The sequence below is a fragment of the Bos indicus x Bos taurus genome, chromosome 7 (genome assembly GCF_003369695.1).
Source record: "Bos indicus x Bos taurus breed Angus x Brahman F1 hybrid chromosome 7, Bos_hybrid_MaternalHap_v2.0, whole genome shotgun sequence".
Taxonomy (NCBI): domain Eukaryota; kingdom Metazoa; phylum Chordata; class Mammalia; order Artiodactyla; family Bovidae; genus Bos; species Bos indicus x Bos taurus.
In genome coordinates, this window is record NC_040082.1 from 96,536,449 (window position 1) to 96,560,107 (window position 23,659).

The 23,659-nt window shown below is 39.4% G+C and overlaps 1 pseudogene; it reads right to left on the bottom strand.

Annotated features, from left to right (window-relative positions):
* Positions 1–733: 733 nt before the first annotated feature.
* On the bottom strand, positions 734–1,770 carry LOC113896354 (annotated as a pseudogene).
* Positions 1,771–23,659: the final 21,889 nt, after the last annotated feature.

The following is a 23,659-nucleotide window of genomic DNA, read 5'->3' on the forward strand; positions in this document are numbered from 1 at the left end:
CACACACTAGAACCACTTGAGAGCTTTTTAAAATCCTTGTGCTTGGACTACACCCAAGTCCAGTTGAATCAGAAACTCTAGTGGTGAGACCCGGTGGTCAGTATTTTAAACTTCCCAGATGGTTTCAATAGAAGTCAAGGCTGAGGAGCAGTGACTTGCAGCTCACATAACAGCATGTGCAGATTTGAAAATAGAATTTACTCTTGAAAATATATAAAAGCTTGGAAAATTTGTACATTTTTGGTATATTAAAGGGGAATTATTCTTTTGAGGATGCTTGGGCTACTGAAGATAAAAATATAGAATCCCCATAGATATAGTGAGATTCTGTCAAGGAGTGATTTTGATACAAAAAGGATCTTAGAACTCTCCACTGTCATGTTAAAACATGTGTGTGTGTGCATGCTCAGTCTTGTTTGACTCTCGGCAACCCTGTGGACTGTAGCCCACAAGGATCCTCTGTCCATGGGATTTCCCAGGCAAGAATACTGGAGTGGGTTGCCATTTCCTCCTCCAGGGATCTTCTGGACTCATGGATTGAACCTGTGTCTCTTGTGTCTCCTGCATTGGCAGGAGAATAAGCTACAGAGAAGTAATATTCAGGTAGAAAGCAAGGAGAGGCATGAAGGCAATAAGAGCTATAGAATGATGTCATGAGAGAGGTAGAACTTTTAGATCTCCAGATTTAGTTTTGCTACATTTTCTAGTATATGCTCAAATGGGTTGCCATGTCCTAAGATGAGTTTGTGCTGCTAAGGAACCTCCACAAGGCCCTTTTGATGTCTTTGTTCCTCAGGCTGTAGATGAAGGGGTTCAGCATGGGGGTGACCACAGTGTACACCACCGAGGCTGCTGCATCCTTCCTGGGAGATTGTGAGATGGCTGAGCTGAGGTACACATCCAGGGCTATTACATAAAATAAGCAAACAACTGCCAGGTGAGAACCACAGGTGGCAAAGGCTTTGTACATCCCACCTGATGAGGGGACTCTCAGAATGGAGACAAGAATTTTATAGTAAGAGAAAATGATTCCTGAGATAGAGAGAAAACCAGTCAAGGCACCGATAGTATAGCTGACTATGTTATTGGTGAAAGTATCAGAACAAGCAAGGTCGAGCAGTTGAGAAGGGTCACAGAAGAAACTAGAAATTTCTACATCCTTGAAACAGGTAACTTGTAACACAATCACATTGTGCACCTGGGAGTCCAAAAGACTAACACAAAAGGACAGCAAAACTAAGGAGCAACAGAGGCGCGGGTTCATGATGACCGTGTAGTGCAGTGGGTGACAGATGGCCACAAACCTGTCATAGGCCATCACGGTAAGAAGCATACAATCCATACACGCAAAAAGGATAAAAATAGACATCTGAGTCAGGCAGCCTCCGTAGGAGATGATTCTGCTGTGAGATTGGATGTCCACAATCATTTTGGGAACTGTGGTGGAGATGAAACCGATGTCAACCAAGGATAGGTTGGAGAGGAAGAAGTACATGGGGGTGTGGAGGTGGGGGTCAGAGGTGATGGCTAATATGATGAGCAGGTTCCCCAACACGGTGACCAGGTACATGGACAGGAAGAGGACACAGAGCAAAGGCTGCAGTTCTGTATCATCTGAGAAGCCCAAGAGGAAGAATTCTGAGACACTTGTTAGATTTCCAGTTCTATGTATCTTGGACACCTTTGGAAAAAGAAAAGAGGGCTGGAAACAAAGGAAATAAGTAAATGGGCATTGAGACTATGTCCATATTTTGGATTCAAGCAATTCATTTCTAAGATTATACACCCCAGTTCCTTCAGCAATATCTCTCAGTGTGATAAATTCTGTTTAGAACTGTTCCCTCATTGGTTTCTCTGTTATTCACCTGTCTATACACTCTTACTTTATAAAACTCCACGTAAAAGTGAAAGAGAACAAGAATGTTAGAGGTATTACATCCATGATCTCAGTTAAATACAGCCTACTTCTTTAGAAATAATACAGAATCAGAAATTTCCTTCTTCCTCTAAGAAAACACATAATTAAAATGTAAAGAAATTAGGACATATTTATATATACCTTATTTTATTCATGAGCTTCCCTGGTGGCTCAGATGGTAAAGTGTCTGCCTGCAATGCGGGAGACCTGGGTTTGACCCCTGGAATTGGGAAGATCTCTTGGAGAAGGAAATGGCAACCCACTCCAGTATTCTTGCCTGGAGAATCCCACAGATGGAGGAGCCTGGCAGGCTACAGTCCATGGGGTCGCAAAGAATCAGATACAATTCTAGATAGTTCCTTCATTTAGAATGTTTACAAATCTCTATGTAATGCAGTACAATATCACCTAGATCCTAAATTAAAAATGAACGCTCTTAATCAGAACATGCTTTTATATTACATTCAGTGTTTTAGATCATCCTTTGTTCCTTCTGTCTTTCTTACTTCATGAAATAATTGATTATTCAAAAATCAGGATTATCTTCTTTTAAAATTTATTTTTATTTATTTACTTATACATGCCAGGTCTTCGTTGTGGGCATGCAGGATCTTTCATCTCCCTTGCAGATAAGGAATCTTTAGTTGGGGCATGTGGGTCTTTCCTGAAGCAAAGATCAAACCAGTGTGCCGTGCATTAAGATTGGAGACTCTTAGCCACTGGAACACTAGGGAAGTCCCGCAGTTGTTTTTAAAAAGTCATTCAGTATAGACTTTATATCTTTGACTTTGCTAAGTCACTTCTGTTGTGCCCGACTCTGTGACCCTATGGACTGTAGCCCGCCAGGCTTCTCTGTCCATAGTATTCTCCAGGCAAGAATACTGGAGTGGGTTGTCATGTGGTCCTCCAGGTGATCTTCCTGACCCAGGGGTCAAACCCATGTCTCTTATGTTTCCTGCATTGGCAGGCGGGTTCTTTTACCACTAGTGCCACCTGGAAAGCCCCATTTTTGACTTTGGTGGACTTCAAATTTTGATCAGTATAGTTTAACTAAGCACTCATGATCATACAGCATTGATGACTACAAATATGGTGTTAGTATACACAGCACTTTCAATTTTTAAATGATAACAAAATTTAAGAATCTTTCTTAAAATTTTTACATTATATATAGGATTATTTGTTTCACTACTGTCTCAGTTAAATGTCTGATATGAGAAACCAATGTAATATTTTTGGACATTATTCTGTGCTGGCAGGATAGTACAACTTCATTGTATTTTCTTTTTTTCAGTTTATTGAAGTGATTGACAAAATTGCATATATTTGAGTTGTGCAACATGAAGGTTTTTTAAAGATATACAAAGTGATGATCTAATACACAGGGACCTTTGGAATGATTACCACAGTTAAGTTAATTAACACATCTGTCACCTCAAATAGAAATAGAGTTTCTATGTGTGTGTGTAGTAACAGTTAAGCAGATCTCTGTTAGCAGATTTCAAGAACATAACCAGAATTATCAGCTGTTTTTTAAACCTATTCATCTGTCAACAGAGTATATATTTTCACTATTTCAAATAACATCACATTGACAAGAAATGCATTTATCTCTTTGAGGTTCCAATTTTATTTCTTTGGCATCTACCTTGAAGTGGGGTTGCTGGAGCCTATGGTAGATCTATTTCAATTAGTTTCAGTTTTTAATTTTTAAGGAACCTCCATTCTGTTTTCTGTAATGACTGTACCAATATTCATTCTCACTGATCAGGTGCAAGTGTTCCCCAACTTCCACATTCTCACCAACATCTGTTTTCTTTTGAATTTTTTCTTTAAAAAGTCACCTGTGGCGGATTCATTTTGATATTTGGCAAAACTAATACAATTATGTAAAGTTTAAAAATAAAATAAAATTAGAAAAAAAAATAAACAGATGCTAGATGGATGAAAAAAAAAAAGTCATCCAAAGAGATGTGAGGTGAACTTTTATTTAGCTTTAGACTTTCGTTTCCAATATTAACTGATGTTGTGTGCCTTTTCGTATACCTGATGGTCTGGTTCTCCTGATCTCCTATGAAAAATGGAAGGGCTTATTTAACACTTAACTGGAGATTTTTTATTCCTTGTGCCTTCTCTGTGCCATCAAGGTATAGGCTCTGAGGAATCAGAAATAAACGAGCCTCAGACATTTCTCTTCTTAAATAAAGAAAAATAATATGCCTTGTCAGAGATGTAGGGAAACCATAACATCAGATAGACAGATATTTCAATCTAATAACATGAGAATTAACATTATCATTATTAGTAACAAATATAAAAATGTATTTTGCCTTTTTTCTTAATGCATCTGTCACAGAGTTATTGCATAGAGGGCAACCATTATTCATTTAGTTCTAATTCAGTGGGTTTGTATCAATGAAGAATCAACTCAGTTGAAAATTTTACGTCTCACAGATTCTGAGAAATTTTCCCATAATATATTAAGAATGTGTGTAGCACACAGGATTCAAAATTAAGTTTCTCTTCTCTGAGTCCCATGCCCTAAATGTCAAAATTTCAAGCAGAGGCACAGCTTTAAACAGAGGTATCTCAGTCTAAACACAGAGGCATATCAGATTTTTTTTCAAGATTTTCATTTTCCTGAATAGGTAAAACCCCAAGACTCTGATTTTGTGTAGCCTTTCATGATTGAGGCAACCGATTATAAGTACAGAGGAGAAAGTGGACAGGCAAAGTGAAATTCAGAAACAGAGTCAACAGAGAGATCTACCATGGAGCATCAAGTGCCAATTATTTCTATGATGTTTGCCTGTGATCACAGACGTTCTTCTTAACAGTTGTTGCAGCAAGTGCTACCTACTGCCCTCCACTGTGTCCTCCAGAAAACTACAAAGGGGAAGGGCACATTGAGTAGGGAGTCTCTGCCAGGACTGATGGAAAGTGACATGACTGGGTGAAAACAGGAAGACTGCCCAGGTGCCCTGTATCTGTAGTCAGTCTGACCAGACTGACTGATTTCAAACTTGGTTTTAACATTTTCTAACTCATGATCTTGCACATGTTACATAGAATGCTGTGTTTCTTTCCTCCAGTTAAAATAATGTGTGCACCTGCATTTTGGAAGAGATTATTCAGATGAAATGAAACAGGAGAGAAAACACATACTTCAGAATCTGACACTTAGGAGGCCTTCCATAACAGTATATGATATTATGATTCATGTCATCTTGCTAATGCTTGTCTTCATCCTCAATACCTCTCTCATAATGAACTGAAGTGCTTAGGGGGAAGTTTACAGAGACCCACTTGCTGCTGCTCTGGTATGAGGGATGCCAGCCAGCCAGAGCTAGAACCAGTGAGGGTGGAAGCAGAACTCTAAATGAGGGTTCTCAAACCCCAACCAGAACTGTGAACATAAACTTCAAAGGGCTCTATTCCAAACCCGAATAGATTGGTGTCCTGATGCTGGGAAAGACTGAGGGCAGGAAGAGAAGGGGGCAACAGAGGATGAGATGGTTGGATGGCATCACTGACTCAATGGACATGAGTTCGAGCCGACTCCAGGAGATAGTGAAGGACAGGGAAGCCTGGTGTGCTGCAGTCTGTGAGGTCGTAAAGAGTCAGACATGACTGAGCAACTGAACAACAACAGCATCTTTCTATAACAACTATTATGTTTATTCTTCTTGAAGAAGAAATACCTTTTCAGCACTCCCTTAATCCATCACTGTCTCCCTCAGTACTTACTGGGTTGGGCTGCATCTCTGCTGGAACGTGACTAAGGAGCAAAGACTCACTGCCCCTTTCCTGCCTGGTGTGTTATGAAGTCTCAGGGTACCTCCTCAGGACAGGCAGGAAGACAGACTCAGGCTGGACCTTCTGATGCAGGTTCCTACAAAGCATGGACACAGACATGGAGCCACAATAATTAGGACATGGAAGCAACCTAGACGTCCATAGGCAGATGAATGAATAAGGATGCTGTGGTATATATACACAATGGAATATTACTCAGCTATAAAAAGGAACACATTTGAGTCAGTTCTAATGAGGTGGATGAAACTGGAGCCTATTATTCAGATTGAGGTAAGTCAGAAAGGGAAACATCAATACAGTGTATTAATGCATATATATGGAATTTGGAAAAATGGTAACAATCCTACATGCAAGGCAGCAAAAGAGACATAGATGTAAATAATAAACTTTCAGACTATGTGGGGGAATGCGAGGGTAAGATGATTTGAGAGAATAGCATTAAAACATGTATATTACCATATGTAAAATAGATGACCAGGGCAAGTTCAATGCATGAAGAAGGACACTCAAAGCCAGTGCTCTGGGAAAATCCAGAGAGATAGGGTGGGGAGGGAAATGGGAAGGGGGCTCAGGAAAGGAGACACATGTGCACCTGTGGCTGATTCATGTCGATGTATGGCAAAAACTGCCACAGTATTGTAAAGTAAATAGCCTCCAATTTAAATAAATAAATATTAAAAAAGAACTGGCAAAATAATGAGCTGGAGGCACTGACCAATTATTTACAATAGTATGACCTTAGAGCTTAATGCCCAAAGTTCATCATTAGCCAGTTGGTCCATGTTGTCTCAATCTCTGGAGACTTGTTAATATTAACAGAATAGGAAAAGGAGAAAAGTGAATGTCCTGGGAATGGTCTGCATCCCTCTTCTCCTCAGGATGAAGTACACCCTTGCTCTTGATTCTTATTTACAAATTATAGATGTTAACATAATATTCAGACTTTTTCTCATTTAACAATCAATGTGTGATTTTGATATCTGTAACTTCATTTTATTTATAATGAATTCTATGCTATATTAAGTCTTTTATATCAGGAATGTGATAGTCTTTCCATTTTCTCAGTTAATATTTTTCCTAAGTATAACTTCTTATTTTTGTTGCTGTTGGTTTTGCTTTGGAAGACATTTTTATATCACGGAGGCTTAACAGCATTGCTTTTCTTTTGTAATTTGAATGAGTCTTCACTTTTAAGTTTTTCTCTAATGTAATTACATTACCATATTGGGAAACTCTTGATTTTTGCTTATTATTTGGTAATTGACTTTTTTTTTTGAAATATTTCAGAGCACCTCTCAGAAGGTGGCAGTCAGGGTATTGGTTGGGGCTGCAGGCCTCTGAAATCTTTATGAGCAGAGGATCACTTTCAAGCTCACCCACAGGGCTTTTGGTAGCATTCACAGCATATTATTGAGAGAGTTCTCAAGGTTCCTTGGTATGTGGGCCTCTGAAGGAACAGCACACAACATGGAAGTTGGATTCTATCAACCTAAAGAGAGAGGCAGCAAGAAGAAATTCAGATTTTTTTTGCTCCAATTCCTGAGGAGACTTCCAAATATTTCTTCCACATTCTCTCTCTTGTAATCACATCACTATGTACACCTCATAGTCAATGAGAGGGAAATTTGCAAGGGCATGAAAACCAGGATTTGGGACCATTGGAAACATTTGAGAGACTGCTTATCAGCCAAGCCTAATCCTTTATAAGGATATTGTGTTCTAAGACTCAGGTCCTGTTCATCTGTTTCCAACATAGTCCTAAATTAATCTCACCACCATGATCTAATAAAATATCCCAGATATAGTCTCACAAATGGGTAGACCTTCCTCTCCATTGGGTACATCTGCAGACCCATCTATACTACTGTGGTCATGCAGTCTCAAGTAGACTCCTGGTTTCTGATACACTAGGATAACCCCTCCATCAACATCAGGACAACCTGCAGCCATTCCATGGACAAACTGAGCAAATGTTTCCTGTATTTCTGATTTCTACTAACTAGAGCAGAATCCATTCACTCCAAAATCTATTTTCTTTAGGTTTCTTCGTGGTCTTATCTCTTAAAGAGTTTTAAAAAATGTGGTTTCGGTTCACTTGTTTGTGTGTATGTGTGTAGTGGATAAAGTGGGATGATTGTTAATAGTGATGTGATGAAACCTTCTCAATCGCATCATACAGCCTTCCCAACAGAGAGGTCTCTCCTGATGAATGCATAAATTGGTTTGTCATTAAGTGATATGAAGAACACTTGAATGTAAATCAAGTCAAATTGGATATGGAGGAAAGAATGCTATTCACCAGTGTGTGGATAAATGCCAGAGGGTATTTCTAGGGCAGAGCACATGGTAGACATGCACAGATGGATATGAGAGTGAGAGACTGGGTACTGGAGTATTTAAATTAATTAATTGAGACCAAAAATGTATCAGTAGGCTGAGATGATTTCATAAAGAATTTGGGGAATAAGATTCTAGAATGAATGGCAAAGATGGATTTATAGGACATGAGACATGAAAACCCAAGAACGGTATGTTTCTACCAAAAAATGTAATGTATATTTTGTTATTTCCCCAGTTCCCAGTGTCCCCTCCCATGACGAGTGCTGTGCTGTTCTTAGTCACTTGGTCATGTCCAACTCTTTGCAACCCCATGAACTGTAGCCCACCAGGCTCCTCTGTCCATGGGAATTCGCCAGGCAAGAATACTGGAGTGGGTTGACATGCCCTCCTCCAGGGGATCTTCCTGACCTAGGAATCAAACCAGAGTCTCCTGCATTGCAGGTGGATTCTTTACCAGCTGAGCTACCAGGGAAGCCCCCTATGATGAATATCCATAACCAAATAGCAAGTCAGTAGAGTTGATTAGCGGAGAATGCAATGGCAACCCACTCCAGTACTCTTGCCTGGAAAATTCCATGGACGGAGGAGCCTGGTGGGCTGCAGTCCATGGGGTTGCTAAGAGTCAGACACGACTGAGCGACTTCACTTTCACTTTTCACTTTCATGCATTGGAGAAGGAAATGGCAACCCACTCCAGTGTTCTTGCCTGGAGAATCCCAGGGACAGGGGAGCCTGGTGGGCTGCCATCTATGGGGTCGCACAGAGTCGGACACGACTGAAACGACTTAGCAGCAGCAGCAGTAGCAGAGTTGATTAAAGAGAGAGGAAAAGCAGGTACTGAAGCCCTTTAATATAGTGGGCAGTAGCAAAAATAACATTAAACTGAAGTCATATCATAGTAAAGGGAATCAAATCTTAGGGTTACTGGTAAAGATGAGTAATGAGAACATGGTGCTTGAAAAACATAGATACTGATGTTCATATAATTAATAGTCAAATGAATGATTTTCTTTTTACTTTTCTCAATTTCTCCACACATGATGAATATCTTTATGTATAGTTGAGAAATTCTCTACTCCCTTTTTTGTTCCTTTATTATTTGTAGAACTTTCAACCCTCAATCTTAATCTAAGAGTCTTAATCTTGCAGTGATCACTAGAGAAAAATAGATCCCATTGAAGGTCCTGATAATAAAACCAAGCAAATCATAGTTTTTTTCTCTTTCAGGAGTTCTTAGAGATATCTATATGAAGCAAGGGCTCCAGGAAAGAAGGCAAATAGTGGATATATAAATGTTAAATTGTCTTCACTTTTTCTGATAAAATAGAGAATAACTTATTTAATGTTATAACAGTTCTGTGAAGACCTACAAGACCTTTTAGAACTAACACCCAAAAAAGATGTCCTTTTCATTATAGGGGACTGGAATGCAAAAGTAGGAAATCAAGAAACACCTGGAGTAACAGGCAAATTTGGCCTTGGAATACGGAATGAAGCAGGGCAAAAACTGATAGAGTTTTGCCAAGAAAATGCACTGGTCATAACAAACACCCTCTTCCAACAACACAAGAGAAGACTCTATACATGGACATCACCCGATGGTCAACACCGAAATCAGATTGATTATATTCTTTGCAGCCAAAGATGCAGAAGCTCTATACAATCAGCAAAAACAAGACCAGGAGCTGACTGTGGCTCAGATCATGAACTCCTTATTCCCAAATTCAGACTTAAATTGAAGAAAGTAGGGAAAACCACTAGACCATTCAGGTATGACCTAAATCAAACCTCTTATGATTATACAGTGGAGTAATAAATAGATTTAAGGGCCTAGATCTGATAGATAGAGTGCCTGATGAACTATGGAATGAGGTTTGTGACATTGTACAGGAGACACGGATCAAGACCATTCCCGTAGAAAAGAAATGCAAAAAAGCAAAATGGCTGTCTGGGGAGGCCTTACAAATAGCTGTGAAAAGATGAGAAGCGAAAAGCAAAGGAGAAAAGGAAAGATATAAACATCTGAATGCAGAGTTCCAAAGAATAGCAAGAAGAGATAAGAAAGCCTTCCTCAGCGATCAATGCAAAGAAATAGAGGAAAACAATAGAATAGGAAAGACTAGAGATCTCTTCAAGAAAATTAGAGATACCAAAGGAACATTTCATGCAAAGATGAGCTGATAAAGGACAGAAATGGTATGGACCTAACAGAAGTAGAAGATATTAAGAAGAGATGGCAAGAATACACAGAAGAACTGTACAAAAAAGATCTTCACGACCCAGATAATCACGGTGGTGTGATCACTGACCTAGAGCCAGACATCCTGGAATGTGAAGTCAGGTGGGCCTTAGAAAGCATCACTATGAACAAAGCGAGTGGAGGTGATGGAATTCCAGTTGAGCTATTCCAAATCCTGAAAGATGATGCTGTGAAAGTGCTGCACTCACTATGCCAGCAAATTTGGAAGACTCAGCAGTGGCCACCGGCCTGGAAAAGGTCAGCTTTCATTCCAATCCCAAAGAAAGGCAATGCCAAAGAATGTTCAAACTACTGCACAAGTGCACTCATCTCACACGCTAGTAAAGTAATGCTCAAAATTCTACAAGCCAGGCTTCAGCAATATGTGGACCATGAAGTTCCAGATGTTCAAGCTGGTTTTAGAAAAGGCAGAGGAACCAGAGATCAAATTGTCAACATCTGCTGGATCATGGAAAAAGCAAGAGAGTTACAGAAAAATATCTATTTCTGCTTTACTGACTATGCCAAAACCTTTGACTGTGTGGATCACAATAAACTGTGGAAAATTCTGAAAGAGATGGGAATACCAGACCACCTGATCTGCCTCTTGAGAAATTTGTATGCAGGTCAGGAAGCAACAGTTAGAACTGGACATGGAACAACAGACTGGCTCCAAATAGGAAAAGGAGTTCATCAAGGCTGTATATTGTCACCCTGTTTATTTAACTTATATGCAGAGTACATCATGAGAAACGCTGGACTGGAGGAAGCACAAGCTGGAATCAAGATTACCAGGAGAAATATCAATAACCTCAGATATGCAGATGACACCACCCTTATGGCAAAAAGTGACGAGGAACTAAAAAGCCTCTTGATGAAAGTGAAAGAGGAGAGTGAAAAGTTGGCTTAAAGCTCAACATTCAGAAAACTAAGATCATGGCATCTGGTCCCACCACTTCATGGGAAATAGATGGGGAAACAGTGGAAACAGTGTCAGATTTTATTTTTCTGGGCTCCAAAATCACTACAGATGGTAACTGCAGCCATGAAATTAAAAGACACTTACTCCTTGGAAGGAAAGTTACGACCAACCTAGATAGCATATTCAAAAGCAGAGACATTACTTTGCCAATGAAGGTTCGTCTAGTCAAGGCTTTGGTTTTTCCTGTGGTCATGTATGGATGTGAGAGTTGGACTGTGAAGAAGGCTGAGTGCCGAAGAATTGATGCTTTTGAACTGTGGTGTTGGAGAAGACTCTTGAGAGTCCCTTGGACTGCAAGGAGATCCAACCAATCCATTCTGAAGGAGATCAGCCCTGGGATTTCTTTGGAAGGAATGATGCTAAAGCTGAAACTCCAGTACTTTGGCCACCTCATGCGAAGAGTTGACTCACTGGAAAAAACTTTGATGCTGGGAGGGATTGGGGGCCGGAGGAGAAGGGGACGACAGAGGATGAGATGGCTGGATGGCATCACTGACTTGATGGACATGAGTCTGAGTGAACTCCTGAAGTTGGTGATGAACAGGGAGGCCTGGCATGCTGCAATCATGGGGTCACAAAGAGTCGGACACGACTGAGTGACTGATCTGATCTGATCTGATACAAAGCAGAGCTGTGTTTAATTCAGCCCACCCTTACTGTGTTGCATTTGGGTATACAGATAAATGACATTTGGTCCCTGATCTCGACCTATTCAAGGTCTCATGGTGTAAACATAAAATGTGAGTCAAGCATACAGGATAAAGCTCTCAGTTCAGTTCAGTCACTCAGTCGTGTCTGACTCTTTGCAACCCCATGAACTTCAGCATGCCAGGCCTCCCTGTCCATCACCAACTTATGGAGTTCACCCAAACCCATGTCCATTGAGTTGGTGATGCCATCCAACCATCTCACCCTCTGTCGTCCCCTTCTCCTCCTCAATCTTTCCCAGTATCAGGGTCTTTTCAAATGAGTCAACTCTTCGCATGAGGTGGCCAAAGTATTGGAGTTTCAGCTTCAACATCAGTCCTTCCAATGCACACCCAGGACTGATCTCCTTTAGGATGGACTGGTTGGATCTCCTTGCAGTCCAAGTGACTCTCAAGAGTCTTCTCCAACACCACAGTTCAAAAGCATCAATTCTTCAGTGCTCAGCTTTTTTCACAGTCCACTTCTCACATCCATACATGACCACTGGAAAAATCATAGCCTTGACTAGATGGACCTTTGTTGGAAAAGCAATGTCTCTGCTTTTGAATATGCTATCTAAATTGGACATAACTTTCCTTCCAAGGAGTTAGCGACTTTTAATTTCATGGCTGCAGTCATCATCTGCAGTGATTTTGGAGCCCCCGAAAATAAAGTCAGCCACTGTTTCCACTGTTTGCCCATCTATTTCCCATGAAGTGATGGGACCGGATGCCATGATCTTCGTTTTCTGAACGTTGAGCTTTAAGCCAACTTTTTCACTCTCCTCTTTCACTTTCATCAAGAAGCTCTTTAGTTCTTCTTCACTTTTTGCCATAAGGGTGGTGTCATCTGCATATATGCGGTTATTGATATTTCGCCCAGCAATCTTTATTTCAGCTTGTGCTTCTTCCAGCCCAACGTTTCTCAATATGTACTCTGCATATAAGTTAAATAAACAGGGTGACAATATACAGCCTTGACGTACTCCTTTTCCTATTTGGAACCAGTCTGTTGTTCCATGTCCAGTTCGAACTGTTGCTTCCTGACCTGCATGCAGGTTTCTCAAGAGGCAAGTCAGGTGGTCTGGTATTCCCCTCTCTTTCAGAATTTTCCACAGTTTATTGTGATCCACACAGTCAAAGGCTTTGGCATAGTCAGTAAAGCAGAAATGGATATTTTTCTGGAACTCTCTTGCTTTTTCCATGATCCAGCGGATGTTGAAAATTTGATCTTTGCTTCCTCTGCCATTTCTAAAACCAGCTTGAACATCTGGAAGTTCACTGTTCATGTATTGCTGAAGTCTGGCTTGGAGAATTTTAAGCATCACTTTATTACGATGTGAGACGAGTGCCATTGTGTGATAGTTTGAGCATTCTTTGGCATTGCCTTTCTTTGGGATTGGAATGAAAACTGCCCTTTTCCAGTCCTGTGGCCACTGCTGAGTTTTCCAAATTTGCTGGCATATTGAGTGCAGCACTTTCACAGCATCATCTTTCAGGATTTGGAATAGCTCAACTGGAATTCCATCACTCCCACTAGCTTTGTTCGTAGTGATACTTCCTAAGGCCTACTTGACTTCACATTCCAGGATGTCTGGCTCTAGGTGAGTGATCACACTGTCATGATTATCTGGGTCATGAAGATCTTTTTTGTACAGTTCTTCTGTGTATTCTTGCTGTCTCTTCTTAATATCTTCTGCTTCTGTTAGGTCCCTACCATTTCTGTCCTTTATTGAGCCCATCTTTGCATGAAATGTTCCCTTGGTATCTCTAATTTTCTTGAAGAGATCTCTAGTCTTTTCCATTCTATTGCTTTCATCTATTTCTTTGCATTGATCACTGAGAAAGGCTTTCTTATCTCTCCTTGTTATTCTTTGGAACTCTGCATTCAGATGTTTATATCTTTCCTTTTCTCCTTTGCTTTTTGTTTCCCTTCTTTTCACAGCTATTTGTAAGGCCTCCTCAGACAGCCATTTTGCTTTTTTGCACTTATTTTTCTTGGGGATGATCTTGATTCCTGTCTCCTATACAATATCACGAACCTCATTCCATAGTACATCAGGCACTCTGTCTATCAGATCTAGTCCCTTAAATCTATCTCTCAGTTCCACTGTGTAGTCATAAGGGATTTGATTTTGGTCATACCTGAATGGTCTAGTGGTTTTCCCTACTTTCTTCAATTTAACTCTGATTTGGGAATAAGGAATTCATGATCTGAGCCACAGTCAGCACCCAGTCTTGTTTTTTGCTGACTGTATAGAGGTTCTCCATCTTTGGCTGCAAAGAATATAATCAATCTGATTTCAGTGTCGACCATCTGGTGATGTCCATGCGTAGAGTCTTCTCTTGTTTTATTGGAAGAGGGTGTTTGCTATGACCAGTGTGTTCGCTTGGCAGAACTCTATTAACATTTGCCCTGCTTCATTCTGTACTCCAAGGCCAAATTTACCTGTTACTCCAGATGTTTCTTGATTTCCTACTTTTGCATTCCAGCCGCCTATAATGAAAAGGACATCTTTTTTTTTTTTTTTGGGGTGTTAGTTCCAGAAGGTCTTGTAGATCTTCATAGAACTGTTCAACTTCTTTAGCATTACTGGTAGGGGCATAGACTTGGATTACTGTGATATTGAATGGTTTGCCTTGGAAACGAACAGAGATCATTCTGTTGATTTTGAGACTGCATCCAACTACTGAATTTTGGACTCTTTTGTTGACTATGAGGGCTACTCTATTTCTTCTAAGGGATTCCTGCCCACAGTAGTAGATGTAATGGTCATCTGAGTTAAATTCACCCATTCCAGTCCATTTTAGTTCGCTGATTCCTAGAATATCAATGTTCACTCTTGTCATCTCCTGTTTGACCACTTCCAATTTGCCTTGATTCATGGACCTAACATTCCAGGTTCCTATGCAATATTGCTCTTTACAGCTTCGGACCTTGCTTCTATCATCAGTCACATCCACAACTGTGTGTTGTTTTTACTTTGGCTCCTTCCCTTCGTTCTTTCTGGATTTATTTCTCCACTGATCTCCAGTAGCATATTGTGCACCTACCAACCTGGGGAGTTCATCTTTCAGTGTCCTATCTTTTTGCCTTTTCATACTGTTCATGGAGTTCTCAAGGTAAGAATACTGAAGTGGTTTGCCATTCCCTTCTCCAGTGGACCACATTCTGTCAGACCTCTCCACCATGACCTGTCCATCTTGGGTGGCCCCACATGGCATGGCTTACTTTCATTGAGTTAGACAAGGCTGTGGTCCATGTGATCAGATTGGCTAGTTATCTTTGATTGTGGTTTCAGTCTGTCTGCCCTCTGATGCCCTCCCTCAGTGCCTATCTTCTTACGTGGGTTTCTCTTACCTTGGGCGTGGGGTATCTCTTCACGGCTGCTCCAGAAAAACTTTTGACTTTGGTGGACTTTAAATTTCAATAAGTATTGTTTAGTTAGGTGCACATAATCATATAGCATTGATGATTACAAAGTGGCATTGTATACAGACATTTTATCAATCATTAAACAACAAAATTCAAGGGATCTACTTGAAATTTTAAAATTTTTTATGTGGATATTTGTTTCAATACTGTCTCAGTGAAACTTTTTACGTGTGAGATCCCTTTACTTTTTTTGGACTTTATTCTGTAGTGTGAAATAATACTACTTCAATGTATTTCTTTTATTCAGTTTAATGAAGTGACTGACAAGATAGAATATTTGGGTGGTGCCACATGAAGAGTTTTAAAGATGTACAAAGTGATGATTTAATACACATAGATGTTGTGAAAGATTAGCACAATTAAATTAATTGACATTTAAGTCCTCTCATGTAGTTTCTTTTTTAAAATATAAATTTATTTATTTTAATTGGGGGCTAATTACTTTACAGTATTGTATTGGTTTTGCTATACATCAACATGAATCCATCGCAGGTGTACACGTGTTCCCCATCCTGAACCCTCCTCCCACCTCCCTCCCCAATCCTGTATCATGCATCAAACCTGGAGTGGCAATTCATTTCACATATGATATTATACATGTTTCAATGCCATTCTCCCAAATCATCCCACCCTCGCCCTCTCCCACAGAGTCCAAAAGACTCTTCTATACATCTGTGTCTCTTTTGCTGTCTCACATACAGGGTTATCATTACCATCTTTCTAAATTCCATGTGTGTGTATGCATAGTAACAATTAAGTAGATCCCTCTTAGAAGATTTGAAGAACACAACCAGAATTATTAGCTGTGGTCACCAGGCTGTATATTTGATTCCCAGAACTTATTCATTTTAATAACTGAAAGTTTGTACTCTTTGACAAACATCTCCCTACTTTCTCCACCACCAATCCTCTCAAGTACAGTTTAATCTATGATTCTAAGAGTTTGATATTCTTAGCTTCCACACGTAAGTGAAATAGTTCAGTATCTGACTATGTCTGGTGTATGTATTTTAATAGGCATAATATTCTCCAGTTCCATCCATATTGTCACAAATGGCAGGATTTCCTTGTTTTTGTGGCTGAATAATATCTCATTGTTTATTTACACACCATGTTTTCTTTACCTATTCATCTGTCAACAGACACATCCATCTTTCACTATTTCAGATAATATCACAATGACAAGGGAATTAATATATCTCCTTAAGGTTCTGATTCCATTTCTATGGCATATACCCTGATATGGGATGCTGGATCCTCTGGTAGTTCTATTTCAATTTATTGCAGTTTTTAATTTTTAAAGGAACCTCCATTGTGTTTCCCATAATGGTTGTATAAATATTCATTCCTGCCAACCAAGTGTTCCCTTAAACTTCACATCCTCACTAATATATATATATATATATATATATATATATATATATATATATATTTGTTGTTGTTGTTGTTAAATTGCCCAATCATGTCTGAGTCTTTGCAACCCCATGGACTGCAGCATTCCAGGCTTTCCTGTCCCTCACCATCTCCTGGAGTTTGCCCAAGTTCATGTCCATTGCATCAGCGATGCCATCCATCCATTGCATCCTCTGATGCCCTCTTCTGCTTCTGCCTTGGGTCTTTCCCAGCATCAAGGTCTTTTCCAGTGAGTTAGTTGTTCACATCAGGTGACCAAATTAGGAACTTCAGTTTTAGCATCAGTCCTTCTGAAGAGTATTCAGGGTTGATTTCCTATAAGATTGACTGGTTTGATCTCCTTGCTGTCTAAGGGACTCTCAGGAGTCTCCTCCAGCCCCACAATTTGAAAGCAACGGTTCTTCAGTGCTCTGCCTTCTTTACGGTCCAACTTTCACAACCATACTTGACTACTGGAAAGACCATAGTCTTGACTATATGGACCTTTGTCAGTGAAGTGATGTCTCTGCTTTTTAACACACTGTCTAGGTTTGTCCTATCTTTCCTGCCCAGAAACAATTGTCTTCTAATTTCATGGTGGTAGTCACCATCCAGTGATTCTAGAGCCCAAGAAGAGGAAATCTGTCACTGCTTCCATCTTTTCCCCTTCTATTTGCCATGAAGTTATGGGGCCAAATGCCATGATCTGTTTTTTTTTTTTTTTTTAATACTTATAGTTTTAAGCTGGCCTTTTCACTCTTCTCCTTCACTCTCATCTAGAGGTTCTTTAGTTCCTCTTCACTTTCTGCCATTAAAGTGGTATCATCTACATATCTGAGGTTGTTTCTCCCACCAATCTTGATTCCAGCTTGTAACTCATCCAGCCTGCCATTTCTCATGATGTGCTCAGCGTATAAGGTAAATAAACTTGGTGACAGCAGACAGCCCTGTTACTCCATTCAGGATTTCTAACTGTTGGTTCTTGACCCTCATACAGGTTTCTCAGGAGACAGGTAAGATAATCCTGTAAACCCATCTCTTTAAGAGCTTTCCATAGTTTGTTATGATCCACACAGTTAAAGGCTTTAGCATAGTCAATGAAACAGAGGTAGATGTTTTTCTGGAATTCCCTTGCTTTCTCTATGATTCAGTGAATGTTGACAATTTAATCTCTGGTTCCTCTGCCTTTTCTAAATCCAGCTGGGATGTCTGGAAGTTCTCAGTTCATGTAACGCTGAAGTCTAGCATGCAGGATTTTGAGCATAACTTTACTAGCATGGGAGATGAGTGCAATTGTCCAGTGGTTTGAACACTCTTTAGTACTGTCTTTCTTGGGAATTGGGATGAGGATTAACCTTTTCCAGTCCTGTGGCCACTGCTAGGTTTTGCAAACTTGCTGACATATTGAGTGCAGCACTTTGATAGCATCATCTTTTAGGATTTAAAATAGTTCTACTGGAATTCTATCGCCTCCACTAGCTTTATTGACAGCAGCACTTCCTAAAGCCTACTTGAATTCACACTCTAGAATGTCCAGCTCTGGGTGAGTGACAAAACCATCATGGTTATCTGGGTCATTAAGATCTTTTTTGTACAGTTCTCCTGTGTACTCTTTACATCACTGGTTGATCTCTTCTGCTTCTTTTAGATCTTTCCTGTTTCTGTCCTTTACTGTGCCCATCTTTGGATGAAATATTTCTTTGATATTTCCAGTTTTCTTGAAGATGTCTCTAGTCTTTTTCCTTCTGTTGTTTTCCTCCTTTTCTTTGCATTGTTCATTAAAGAAGGCCTCCTTAGCAACCTAGATGTCCATCAGCAGATGAATGGATAAGAAAGCTGTTGTACATATATACAATGGAATATTACTCAGCCATTAAAAAATTTGAATCAGTTCTAATGAGGTGGATGAAACTGGAGCCTATTATACAGAGTGAAGTAAGCTAGAAAGAAAAACACCAATACAGTATACTAATGCATATATATAGAATTTAGAAAGATGATAACGATAACCTTGTATGGGAGATAGCAAAAGAGACCCAGATGTATAGAACAGTCTTTTGGACACTTTGGGAGAGGGCGAGGGTGGGATGATTTGGGAGAATGGCATTGAAGCATGTATAATATCATATGTGAAACGAATTGCCAGTCCAGGTTTGATGCATGATACAGGATGCTCCAGGCTGGTGCACTGGGATGACCCAGAGGGATGGGATGGGGAGGGAGGTGGGAGGGGGGTTCAGGATGGGGAACATGTGTACACCGTGGTGGATTCATATTGATGTATGGGAAAACCAATACAATATTGTAAAGTAATTAGCCCCCAATTAAAATAAATAAATTTATGTTAAAAAAAATTTAAAAAAAGAAGGCCTTCTTGTCTCTCCTTACCATCTATATCTATATAGTAGCCATTCTAACAGATGTGAGGTGATATTTGATTTAGATTTGGACTAGAATTTCCTGATACTAATTGATGTTAAATGTCTTTCCCTATTCCTGGTGGTCTTTTTCTTCTGATCATAAATATCCTTATTTAAAGGGAGGAGTTTAACATGAGAGAAGGTCCCACAGCCAGATCAGGACCCAGTCTTATGTTGAGTTAACAAATTTTCGTGTCAAACATTCCTTATACAGGGATTCCAATTCTTTTACTTCTGCTTTTTAAAAGTAATTCTGGTTCATTATTTTGGCATGTTGAACTATGACTTAATCATGAAAAAGATCAAAATAGAATAATGGAAAATCTGTGGACAGTTTCCTTATCAATGAAATTATGATAGTAATCGAACTTACCTAATAGGACTATTTCAAGAAAAAATTTAAAAAATCATTAATATTCCTTAAACCGTGGTTTTCAGTTCTAGTTGACTGGTTAAGTATATTTATTTTAAAATGCAGTTAGCCCAGCCTCAGCCTCGAACCAGTTCCAGGATCTCTACTCATGAGTTTCTTGGTCTACCTTTAATGAAGCTGGGCTTGATAAGCACTGCCTTAGAATATTGCCCAACACTTGGAAAAAGCTCCATGAATATCATCTACTAATATAGTTATGAATACCATATTTATTTTTAAAACATAATCATTTAATAATATTTGCTTCAAATCTCATATTTTTAAAGAGATTTGAAGCATTACAATAAAATTTAACTTTTCTTGGTGTCTCAGCTTCATCCCATTCCACTGAATACATGTCCCCAAGAACAACTAGTGTCATGAACTGGATAGGTATGTTTCCTTGTCATTGCTAATGTCAATATTCATTTATGTATCCATAACCAGCTTTCATAAAATCTTCTCTAAACAGATTACTATCCATATCGCCCCTGAAATGAACTTGTTTAGCACAATGTTTTTGTGAAGACTCTTTGTGAAATACAAAGAACTACTTTGTTCAGGATGGGGAACACGTGTACACCCGTGGCAGATTCATGTTGATGTATGGCAAAACCAATACAATATTGTAAAGTAAAAAAATAAGAACTAAACATAAAGATTAAAAAAAAAACAAAAGAGGAAATCAAGGGGGGCCAGGTTATTTGTTGAAAGTCATAAAATTGAGATAAAGCAGGATACACACTTCAGGACTTCAAGACCTTCTGACTTAACAACTCTGCTTCCCAAGTTAGTGTCATCACCAAGGCCTTTTCTGAATATGATCTTAGGCCTCACAACGACACAGGATGAATTCAGTTCTGAAATTCATTATCTGTGTCAAAAGTTTCTTAAACTCTCCAAGCTTTAAGTCCTTGTTGTAAATAGGGATCATAAAAAGACTTCTCAGAGATTGTCATGAGGATTAAATGTAGTGAATCTAGAAAATCATTTAATGCAGTATCTGGCACACAGTAAGTGCCCAAGAACTGGATACCAGGCTTGATGCTCTGGACCTGCCACCTTTATAAAAGGAAGCTGGGACTGAACATATGTTGAAGGAGGAAACAAACAGAACAGGCTCCATCTTGAAAGCAGGACTCCATCTTGGGCCAGACTGTGGAGTTTGAGCTATATGCTCAATATCTACAGAAATGACAAACCAAAGGGAAAACCAGACCCCCCCCTGGATGGAAGAGCCCCAGGGCTCGTAGGTAGACTCTCCACCACCTAAAAGAATACCCTAATTATCTGTGTAACCGAACAGAATCAGAAATTCCATTATGCTTATTGGGGTATGACCACAGGCCTATTGATAATTGTCCACGGTTAGCTACCTAGGCTTAAGGCATACGAATCATGGGTTTAAGGCATACAAATCACAGGTTAACTTTGTTTGTATTCTTCTTGTCCACTGTTCAGACTAGTTTCAGAGAATTTGGGGAGGTGGGTTTGAGCACGTGCACTTAGGGTATATATGGTTTTCACAAAAACTGGTCGGGGTTCTTGGCTAGGAGGAGACTCTGCCTTGGGCATGCCAGTGTAATAAACTGCACTCCACTATAAAAAAAAAAAAAAAAAAGAACTACTTCAAAATTTTCCTGACACACATTATTACAAAAGGAAAGAAAATATTTTCATCAGTTCATAAATTTATATTTATATAAACTAATACAAATTTAACAAACTTAAAATATATCTTTCATATGTATCTTAAATGAAATAGTATGTACTTTGATAGCAAAGTGTTAGTCACTCAGTCATGTCTGACTCTTTGCAACCTCATGGACTATAGCTTGCTGGCTCTTATGTCCATGGGGTTTTCCAGGCAAGGATACTGGAGTGGGTTGCCATTTCCTTCTCCAGGGGATCTTCCTGACCCAGGGATCATATCTGTGTGTGTTGCAGCTCCTGCATTGCAGGCGAATTCCTTATCTGCTGAACTATAGGGGAAGTATATTTTAATAGCATTTTATTATTTATTAAATAAATATTTAATTTGCATTATAAGTATTATATTTTTATTTATATCAGGTTCTGATTACTACAAATCTATGAAAATTCTTGTACCATTCTCTGTATAATACAAATGGGAATTTGTATATAATATGGGGGTAATAATTAATTGTTCAAATTCTAACAATTGGTGCATAATCAGTTTTACTAATTTATACTAGTAACTGCCTGTATTTGTTTCAATGCAAAAATCATTTTTGTCAACTGCATCCTTAAGAAGGTATCTTTTACCAACCTAGATGTCCATCAGCAGATGAATGGATAAGAAAACTGTAGTACATATACACAATGCAATATCACTCTGCCATTAAAAAGAATACATTTGAATCAGTTCTAATGAGGTGGATGGAACTGGAGCCTACCATACAGAGTGAAGTAAGTCAGAAAGAAAAACACTAATACAGTATACTAAGGCATATATATGGAATTTAAAAAGATGGTAATGATAACCCGGTATGCAAGACAGCAAAAGAGACCCAGATGTATAGAACAGTCTTTTGGACTCTGTGGGAGAGGGTGAGGGCAGAATGATATGGGAGAATGACATTGAAACATGTAAATTTTCATATGTGAAACGAATTGCCAGTCCAGGTTCGATGCATGATACAGGGTGATCAGGACTGGTGCGCTGGGATAACCCAGAGTGATGGGATGGGGAGGGAGGTGGGAGGAGGGTTCAGCATGGGGAACACGTGTATACTTGTGATGGATTCATGTCACTGTATGGCAAAACCAATACTATATTGTAAAGTAAAATTAATTAATTAATTAAACTGAAAAAAAAAAGATCCTTGAAATCTGTCTTGTGAAAATTTCATAATAGCTGAGCATTTTCATCTTATATAGGAAATTTTTTCAACCTTAGATTTAAAACTAGACAGCAATATGCATGGCTATTCATTAAAAACCCTATAATCTTCCACATCAGGGCCATTAGAGCCTCTCTAAACTCCTGGCTTGTTCTCATGATTTACAGATACATCCCCTGAACCAAAAGAGGATAAAACAGTTCTCTACCATTCTTTCACCTCTTGTACCCAAGTAGGTTAGAAAACAAACACTTCTTAGCTAGATAGAGGTGACTGAGAGTTGGGCAGGAATAAGCAGAAATCACTGCAGATGGTAACTGCAGCCATGAAATTAAAAGACGCTTACTCCTTGGAAGAAAAGTTATGACCAACCTAGATAGCATATTCAAAAGTAGAGACATTACTTTGCCAACAAAGGTCTATCTAGTCAAGGCTATGGTTTTTCCAGTGGTCATGTATGGATGTGAGAAGTGGACTGTGAAGAAGGCTGAGCGCTGAAGAATTGATGCTTTTGAACTGTGGTGTTGGAGAAGACTCTTGAGAGTCCCTTGGACTGCAAGGAGATCCAACCAATCCATTCTGAAGGAGATCAGCCCTGGGATTTCTTTGGAAGGAATGATGCTAAAGCTGAAACTCCAGTACTTTGTCCACCTCATGTGCAGAGTTGACTCATTGGAAAAGACTCTGATGCTGGGAGGGATTGGGGGCAAGAGGAGAAGGGGACGACAGAGGATGAGATGGCTGGATGGCATCACTGACTCGACGGATGTGAGTCTGAGTGAACTCTGGGAGATGGTGATGGACAGGGAGGCCTGGCGTGCTGCGATTCATGGGGTCGCAAAGAGTCGGACACGACTGAGTGACTGAACTGAACTGAACTGAAGCAGATCAATGATTGAGTCTTGGTCTTTCACTCCCAAAAGTGGAGTATGTGCAAATCTCTCCATCTCTCTGTGTTTCTGTTCTTTCCTGGAAACAGAGTCCAATATTCACCTCTACAGCATATGTCACACCTAAGGAATATTTGTAGATTGATAAATATGCAATCATTTGTATAAAGAGCTTCAATCATTATTGAGATAGCATGTTTATTAATAAAATAAAGTTCCCCCAATTTAGTGACCTTTCATAGATTATATGGCAGAGAGATCAGA